Source organism: Protobothrops mucrosquamatus, unplaced genomic scaffold (genome assembly GCF_001527695.2).
Source record: "Protobothrops mucrosquamatus isolate PMUCROS unplaced genomic scaffold, P.Mucros_1.0 scaffold3233, whole genome shotgun sequence".
Lineage (NCBI taxonomy): Eukaryota > Metazoa > Chordata > Lepidosauria > Squamata > Viperidae > Protobothrops > Protobothrops mucrosquamatus.
The window spans coordinates 371,840-381,513 of NW_015389229.1; the positions used below are offsets into that span (position 1 = coordinate 371,840).

Genomic DNA, 9,674 nt, shown 5'->3' on the forward strand with positions numbered 1-9,674 from the left:
AATTATTCCTTAAACACAAAGAATTGATCAAAGCTGCGCAGTCAAATAAAAAATACACACGACAGCAAAGTAAAATGTAATTTAATATTTTACATATTATTATAATATATTTGATGTTTTGAATTTTAAGTAAAGTTTTGAAGTGATTATTTTAATACGTGTTAAAATGTTTGTAAGAAAATATATAATTTAATTGTAATTTTTTTTTTACTTTTTTTACTACTTAAACCCCCCCCCCCCCGCTTGTCCGCTATTTTTTGGAAGCAGACCTGGCAACCCTACCCACTTCTGCAAAAGAAAATATTCAGTAATTTCTGCTGATTACAAGAAACAGGTAGTTAGCATTTATCAAAGTAAAAGTTTCCACTTTTCTCTCTCCACCTACTGGTCTAAATCTGAGATGTGTTGAATAAAAAGAATCAGGCCACAATTCAAAGAGTCAGTTTCTCACCTACACTCTCAAAGGGAGATCAGGAACAAAATTCAAGCCTTCTCTACACTCATCAACTTTTGCCTCATGTGGATTTTCTTGTAGGCGATAAAGAGTGATTTGCGCCTAAAGTACCATCCACAGACTGGACATTTGAAAGATCTCCTCCATTTGAGTCCTCTGGTGTTTCACCAGATTTGAATTGAAACAGAAATGTTTCCCACAATCAGAAACCCTTTTTATCTTCTGTATGAGTCCTCTGGTGTACCACCATATTGGAATTCTGACTGAAACTTTTCCCACAATCAGGACATTTAAAGGGTCTCTCTCCTGTGTGAGTCCTCTGGTGTATCATGAGGTGGTAATTTTTAATGAAACTTTTCCCACAATCAGGACATTTAAAGGGTCTCTCTCCTGTGTGAGTCCTCTGGTGTATCATGAGGTGGTAATTTTTAATGAAACTTTTTCCACAATCAGGACATTCAAAGGGTTTCTCTCTTGTGTGAGTCCTCTGGTGTATCACCAGCTGGTAATTGTAACTAAAGCATTTCCCACAATCAAAGCATTCAAAGGGTTTGTCTCCTGTGTGAGTCTTCTGGTGACTCATGAGCTGCAATTTTGTAATGAAACTTTCCCCACAATATGGACACTGATATGATTTCTCTCCTGTGTGAGTCCTCTGGTGTTTCACTAGATTGGAATTGTGACTGAAACGTTTCCCACAAACCAGACACTCATATGATTTCTCTCCTGTGTGAGTCCTCTGGTGTTTCACCAGGTTGGAACTGTGACTGAATTTTTTTCCACAATCAGGACATTCAAATGGTTTGTCTCCTGTGTGAGTCCTCTGGTGTATCACGAGGTTGGAACTGTGACTGAATTTTTTTCCACAATCAGGACATTCAAATGGTTTGTCTCCTGTGTGTGTTCTCTGGTGACTCATGAGATGCGATTTTCTAATGAAACTTTTCGCACAATCAGAACATTCAAAGAGTTTCTCTCCTTTATGAGTCCTCTGATGTCTGACGAGGTGGGAACTGACACTGAAACGTTTACCACAATCAGGACATTCAAAGGGTTTCTCTCCGGTGTGAGTCCTCTGGTGTATTACCAAGTTGCAACTTTGACTGTAACATTTTTCACAATCAGGACATTCAAAGGGTTTCTCTCCTGTGTGAATCCTCTGGTGTATCACCAGGTTTGAATTGTAAGTAAAACGTTTCCCACAATCAGAGCATTCAAAGGGTTTGTCTCCTGTGTGAGTCTTCTGGTGACTCGTGAGCTGGAATTTTGTGATGAAACTTTCCCCACAATATGGACATTGATATGATTTCTCTTCTGTGTGAGTCCTCTGGTGTTTCATCAGGTTGGAATTGTGACTGAAACCTTCCCCACAAACCGGACACTCATACGATTTCTTTCCTATGTGAGTCCTCTGGTGTTTCACCAAGTAAGAATTCTCACTGAAACGTTTCCCACAATCAGGACATTCAAAGGGTTTCTCTCCTGTATGTGTTCTCTGATGCATCACAAGGTGGGAATTTGCAATGAAAAATTTCCCACAATCACAACACTCATATGATTTCTTTTTTGTGTGCATCGTCTGGTGTATCATCAGGCTGGAGTTCTGACTGAAACTTTCCCCCAAATCAGAGCTTTCCAAGGGTAAAATGGTTGCTGAAGATGTGAAAAATGAAAAAGAAAAACACATATATTAAAGATAAAAAGCAAACATCCCACAATGCTAAAATAACATCTTACATTAGTTATGATTCATTTGACACATTGCAAGATTACTGAGATTCAAGTTCACATTTGCATTCAACCATGAAATTCTCTTTTTGACTTGGGTCAATCACAAATTCTTAGTACGGCAATTATTTGATAGAACCTCTTTATTGAACATCAATACAACATATAACATAGAATAAATCATTTCAGACAAGTGGCCATCAAATCTCTTTTTGAAAGCCTCGACTGATGGAGCATCCAAAACCTCTGAAGGCATGCTATTCCATTGGTTGATGGCTGTAACCGTTAAAAATTTTCTCTTTAGTTCTAGGTTGCTTCTCTCCTTGGTTAGTTTCCATTGTTTCTTTTGGTGCTTTGGAAAATAGTTTGACTTGTTTTTGTCTTTGTAGGAGCCCTTCCCATTAGAGCCGGCGTTCCCACCAAATTGGCGGACGAAAGACCGGCCATAGCAATATGGCCTGTCACTAGGCTGCGGACAGCCGAAGTCACACTTACCATCTGGCAACATTAAAGCAGCGTGGAAGAGACTGGGTGAGATCTACCTCTCTTAAATTTTTCTACCTATGTAAGCTGCTAAAGTACTTTCCCCCCTGAGGAGAGGGAAGGAGGATTTTAGCCCTCCCTCCAGAAACAGCAGAGAACGATTATCCAGGGGAGTTTAAAATGTTGAAAAAATAATTGGATCCCAATCGGAATTTTATTTCCTAAAATTTGTAAACTAAAAGATTTTCTATTATCTATTTTTTACTTTCTATTTTTATTGAAGATCTGGGTTTTTCCTCATAAAACAGAAGAAAAACTGAAAGGATTAAAATCACTTTGAGACTCAAAGGAAATCTTTAAATGGTGGGGCGACATCCTGTGGCTAAACCTGAAACTGCAATTTATTATTCTCTAAAAGAGACTTGGCTGACAGCCCAGAAAATAAGATTCATGCAATCTTGAACACCAGCTGTGAGAGACTTAGCTGTGCTTTCTATTTACTGAAAAAAAACAAACCTGTAAAAGCTTCTAATTTAACTCATCATTATGGAAGAAGACCAGGAACAGACTTTTCTTATGGAGGAAAATCAGGAACAAATTCTTGCTACGTTGAAAGCAATTTATCAAACCCTTCTTACAGCTGGCGACGAAATGAGAGCTTTCAGAAAAAAAAGGAGAAAGCAGCTCAGATATGCAAACTCAAACTTTGATTATAACTAAAAAATCAACTAAAAATAAAACCAGATTTGAAAGAAGGGTTTGAAAGCGGGTCAAAGAGGCCATCTATGTCAAAATTGAACAGCTCTCTCTCAACAGAGGGGGAGGGATCCGATATCATCTATCTCCAGTCTACAACTCAGTCCTTTCAACAGTTCCAAGAAGGCTCCACACACATTTGCACTACTCAGGTGACCCTGAAGACACAGATGAGCAGTGAACCGACAGCTGAACAGCAGACAAGAAGCGAGACTGTTGGAGGCAGCGAACCGGTGGGTCACAGTATATTCAGGAATAGCCTAGACCCATACTCCAATCTAGGCAGCCCGGCTCGGAGACCAACTCTGCAGCGAGTGGGAGATCAAACCTATTCCTAACCAACCTAGATGGCAACCTTGTTATCAAAAAGGTAGAGAAGGGAACTAGAAGTAAAGCTATTGTTATGGTTCCGGCTAATGAAACACTTCAAAGAACTTCCAGGCATTGATTTCCCTAAAAGTCTTTTATTGATTCAAAATGGCGGCACAGGCACAACGGAGCTCATGCTAAGATCTAAGTTCTCTTCCTCTGAGCAGTTAAATTATCAGCATGTTCCCTCCCTAAATTAGCCTTCATATATCACATTATCCAATTAGTGTGAAGGTCAAAGGTTTCCTTCCTCTTTCTTTCCCTAACTTTACCCCCCCACCCTCTTCTGCTCTATATTAACCCCAGAAATACCAGACAGTTCTGCATATTGTGAAAGCAAGAATATACAGTATTTGCAGCGTTGACAGCTATACTGGACCTAATTCTTACTAATAGAGAAGAAGTGATAGAGGGAGTTGAAGTTACCGGAACCTTGGATGAAAGTGACCACGTCATTCAATATAATGCAAACACAGGCAATAAAAAATAATCCAACCAGTGTCTTAAAATTCAAAAGAGCTGATTTTAACAAACTCAGAGAGAACCTAGGAAAGATTCCATGGATGAAAATCCTAAAAGGGAAAACAACCCAAGAAGCATAGGAAACTCTGAAAAATGTGATCATAAAAGCCCAGTCCGGCACAATACCACTGAAAAAGAAAAAAATTCAAGAAGAAATCACCGTGGCTGCACAAAGATCTCTCTTTGACAAACTGAATGACAAAAAGGACAAGTACAAAAAATGGAAAGAGGGACAAATAACTAAGGCTGATTATCAGCAGACAGCCAAAACATGCTAAGACGAAGTCAGGAAAGCAAAGGCTCAGAATGAACAAAGGTTTGCAACAGAAATCAAGGATAATAAAAAAAGATTCTGTCAACATATTAATAACAAGAAAAAATCAAGGAAATTGTAGATCTACTAAAGAGAGAAGGTGCAAGGAAATAAAAGACAGTAGGGAGAAAGCAGAGCTGCTTAACTCATTCTTTGCATCAGTCTTCACACAAAAAGAAATTATAGCTCAACATACCAAAAAAACTACAGCAAAAGATAAATTAGAAACAAAAATTAAAATAAGCAAGAAAATGGTAAGAAAACATCTTTCTGACCTTGACAAATATAAATCACCGGGAAGCAACAGATTACATCCCAGAGTTCTGAAGAAGCTGGCAGATGTTATTTCGGAACCATTGCACCATTTTTTTCAAAAATCCTGGGGCATCGGGGAAGTACCTGAGGATTGGAAAAGGGCTGATGTGGTTGGCATCTTCAGGAAAGGAAAAAACAGACCCAGGAAAGTACAGACTAATCAGTCTAACATCAATACCTGGGAAGATCCTGGAAAAGATAATCAAGAAGCAGATCTGCAAACAACTAGAAGCAAATAAAGTTATAAATAGTAGAGGGACCTTGAAGTCCTAGTGGATGATCACTTGACTATGAGCCAGCAATGTGCAGCAGCCGCCAAAATGAACTTTAATGTGGAGAAAAGCAAAGTTTTACATTTAGGCAGGAAAAAATCAAAGATACAAAAACAGATTAGGCGAGACCTGGCTCAAAAACAGTAACTGTAACAGGGACCTTGGTGTCTTAATGGATGATCACTTGAATATGAGCCAGCAGTGTGCAGCAGCAGCCAAAAAAGCTAATACAATCCTGGGTTGTATAAACAGAGGCAGAATCAAGTTCACGTGAAGTATTAGTATCGCTTTATAAAACCCTAGTAAGATCACACCTGGAATACTGCAACAAATTCTGGTCACCATACTACAAAGAAGATGTTAAGCCTTTGGAAAAAATTCAGAGAGGAGCAACTAACATGATCAAAGCCCTAGAGACTAAAACATATGAAGAACGGCTGCAGGACTTTGGCTTGACTAGTCTAAAGAAAAGAAGAAATAGGGGTGACATGATAGCAATATTGCAGTATTTGAGGGGCTGCCACAAAGAAGAGGGGTCAAATTACTCTCCAAAGCGCCAGAAGGCAGGATAAGAAACAATGGTTGGAAAATAAACAGAGAAGCAACCTGGAATTAAGGAGAAACTTCCTAACAGTGAGGCCAATTAATCAGTGGAACAACTTGCCTCCAGAAATTGTGGGTACTCCATCACTGGAGATTTTAAAGAAAAGACTGGCTAGTCACTTGTCTGAGATGGTTTAGGTCAGTGATGGTGCCCAAACTGCAACCCAAAACCCACTTATGCATCGTCGAGTGCCGGGTGGTTGTGGCCCATTGGGTGGGTGTGGCTGCCGTGATAACGGCAGACTGGGTGGGACTAAAAAGTTCAACCAATCAATTCCAACTTTGCAAGATCTTTTTTTTCCCTGCGAGAAGTTGAAATTGACTGATTGAACCTTTTTTTTTTTTTTTTGCACATGGTGGCTGAGGCCTAAAGCAAAAAGGGTTTATAAAACCCAGCTGAAGGCCTAGGACTGGGGCGACGGCGCGTGTGCCCACAGAGAGGGCACTGAGTGCCGCCTCTGGCACCCGTGCCATAGGTTTGCCACCACTGGTTTAGGTTCTCCTACTTGAGCAGGGGGCTGGCCTAGAAGACCACCAAGGTACCTTCCAGCTCTATTCTATTCTAATATTTGTTTGTTAAGGGCTATCTAGACATCAACAGAAGACGTTGCTGGATATTTAATTTTGCAGAACATTCTGCATTTCTGTAAAAAATCTTTTTGGGAGTGTCCTTTGCATTTTTATCATGTCAGATGATAGAAATGCCACGTGCAGAGTCCCAGCTCTTTTAAGTTCCTATACTGGACTTAATGTGGACTAAGAGAGAAGAAATGAAAGAGCAACAAACATGTTTGGGGGCTTCAGGCTAAAACATACAAAGATGGTTGCAGGAATTGGGTAGGTCTAGTCCACAGAATAGAAGGACGAGGGGGTGACATGAAAACAGTGTTCCAGTATTTGACGGGCTGCCACAAAGAAGAGGGGTCAAATTATTCTCCAAGGCACCTGAAGGCAGAACAAGAAACAATGGATGGAAACTAATCAAGGACAGGAGCAACCTAGAAACAAGGAGAAATTTCCTGACAGTGAGAACAATTAACCAACGGAAAAAAATAGCTTTCGCCTTCGGAGGTTGTGGGTGCTCCATCACTGGAGGCTTTCAAGGAGAGACTGGACAGCCATTTGCCTGAAATGTATAAGGTGTCCTGCTCGAGCAGATGACCTCAAAGATCTCTTCCAACTGTTATTGCATATTCTAGTTCAGGGGTAGGCAACCTTGGCTCTTTTATGACTCGTGGACTTCAACTCCCAGAATTCCTGAGCCAGCATAGCTGACTGAGGAATTCTGGGAGTTGAAGTCCACGAGTCATAAAAGAGCCGAGGTTGCCTACCCCTGTTCTAGTTGCTTCTCTGCTTCTTCGCTGTGGAGGAAACCAAACAGCCCGACTTGCTCCCGGCTTCTCCTCCGACCTGCCCTCCACTCACCTGCCAGCTGATGCTTCGGTCCTGGGAAGAGCCAGAGAGCCTCTCTGCCCGCCACCCTCCTCCCACGAGTGATCCGGTTGAGGAAGTTCCTCTGTCCTTCGCCTCGCTTCCCAGCCTTTCTAGCAATACAGTACTTTGTGGCGTTAACTCCTTTAAAGCCACGCTTTGCAGCAGTAGAGTTCCAAAATGAATAGCAAGCTGTCAAATGAAATCCTGAGGACAGGGTGCTTCTCCCAAAGCTTGTCGTTGTGAGACTACAAACAGTAGGGAGCTTCAGTGCGGAGTCAATTAGGAACCAGATAGAGATGCCAAGAGGTACAGAGATGAAAATGAGTGCAACAGCTGCTTGAAACCTCCCTCAGCACTAAACATATTAAAACATGTTGCTGCCAATCCAACAGGAAAAAAACCCTGTCCCTTGTGGCCTCTCTTGATTGACAGGATCCCTCTCCAGTTGAAATCTCTGAGTGCAACTGCTGACAGCAGTGAGGAAATACCCTCATTTAGGCTGGCATTTTGCTGTATTGTAGAGCGTTGCTGGGGTGTCTGATGGCTCCTGTGCCTAATTTCATTTTATTCTTGGGGAAGATGCAACCCCATTGGTGGAAAGGGGGAATCAAGTTTTTTTTTTTTACAGCTTCATTTTAGAGATGAAAACCCTTAAAATGGGAGAAAGAAGGCAGGAAATGGTCTCTAAATTTAAATATTTAGGGGCTTGTCATTTCTGCGCGCTGTTCATCAATTAAAGAGGATAATTATGTTAAATTAATGCAAAAAATTAAAGTGGATTTAGAACGTTGGAAACATTTACACCTTTCATTACTTGGGAGAATTGCTGCTGTAAAAATGAATATCCTGCCCAAATTAATATTTTTATTCCAGAATATTCCAATTTTTCTAAATAAGAACTTTTTAAAGGAATTAAATAAAATAACTTTAGATTTTGTATGGGCTAGTAAGAAGGCCAGAATAAAATTAAAGGCCTTACAGGATGCAAAGGAAAGGGGGGGTGTTGTGTCCCGAGCCTGCAGGAGGCAGGCTCGGGACGTTGCAAGAGTCCCGGGCATTTGCAGAAGCTGCCCGGGACCAGACTGAGCGGCGCCAGCCTTGCGCGCATGCACAAGGCGGGAAAAGCCCGTCTCATGATTGGTTGAACTTGCCCGGGGATCAGAGGGTATAAATAGAGGCCTGCGTGCCTCTGCTTGGTTGTTCGTAGAATGGAAGCAAACAATAAAGACTTGTTGGAGATGCTTCGTCTCAAGCGCCATTATTCTCCGGACTTAACAGGGGGGGGGTTTAGGCTTCCCTGATTGGGAACTATATTATCTGGCTGCGGCTCTATCTTGGATTAGAGACTGGATAACCCTAAAAAATCAAAGATGTATTCAACTAGAGGGGTATGACCTCCAGCAGGGATGGCATGTTCAGATGTGGAGGGGACAAAATAGGAACTATCAATATTTTTTAAAACATAAGATCCGGCAAGGTCTAATAAAAAGTTGGAACATTGTCAAATCCCAATATTACATCAAGATTCCGACCTGGTTGTCGCCATTGGAGGCAGTCATAGACCCTAATGTGCTTAGGAAAGATAAGGTTATCAGATATAAAGATATTTTGACAGAAGAGGGTCTTTTAAAATCTAAACAAGAGTTAAAACAACAAGGAATAAATTTAGAGTGGTGGTATTATCTCCAAATCCAGGCAAGATATCTGAAAGATAAATGTGAATGGGGTATACATAGTCAAGATACGGAGTTAGATAAAATTTTGCTTGGTCTGGAAAAAAAACAAATAAGGAATATTTACAAACATTTATTGGAGCACAGGCTATTTGAAGAACAGGTTAAGGAAACAATGGTGACATGGGCGATAGATCTAGGACATAATATTAATTTGGATCAGTGGCAGCAGGTATGGATACGAAACAATAAAATTGCACTGGCGTCATCTTTTAAAGAAAATTCGTACAAGATGGTTTATAGATGGCATCTCCCTCCAACAAGATTAGCTAAAATGTATAAAGGATACTTGCCATTATGTTGGAAATGTAAAAAGGAAAGGGGCACTTATTTTCATGTTTGGTGGTTATGGTAAGGAAGCACAGAGTTTTGGGTGTATGGTTTGGGAGTGGGTAACAGAAATGGGTATACAAAATATTCAATATAAACCTGAGACACTGTTATTAGGAATTCTTGAAAATAATGTTAGCAAAGAGGATATGTTTTTATTTATTCATGTGGTTACAGCGGCAAGAATTATATTCGCTCAAAATTGGAAAGCTATGGTGATACCTAGTAAGGAAAGCGTAATTCATAAAATTATGCATTGCGCAGAATTAGATAGGTTAACTAGAAGACTTAAAAATCAGGATGAAACGGTTTTTTACCAAATTTGGAACAAATTTTACAGATGGTGGGGGGAAAAGCAGGGA

General features: G+C 40.5%; 1 pseudogene; it reads right to left on the reverse strand.

The window, feature by feature from the left end:
- LOC107297319 overlaps nucleotides 1–9,674 on the reverse strand; it is a 35,949-nt pseudogene that overhangs the window by 17,524 nt on the left and 8,751 nt on the right.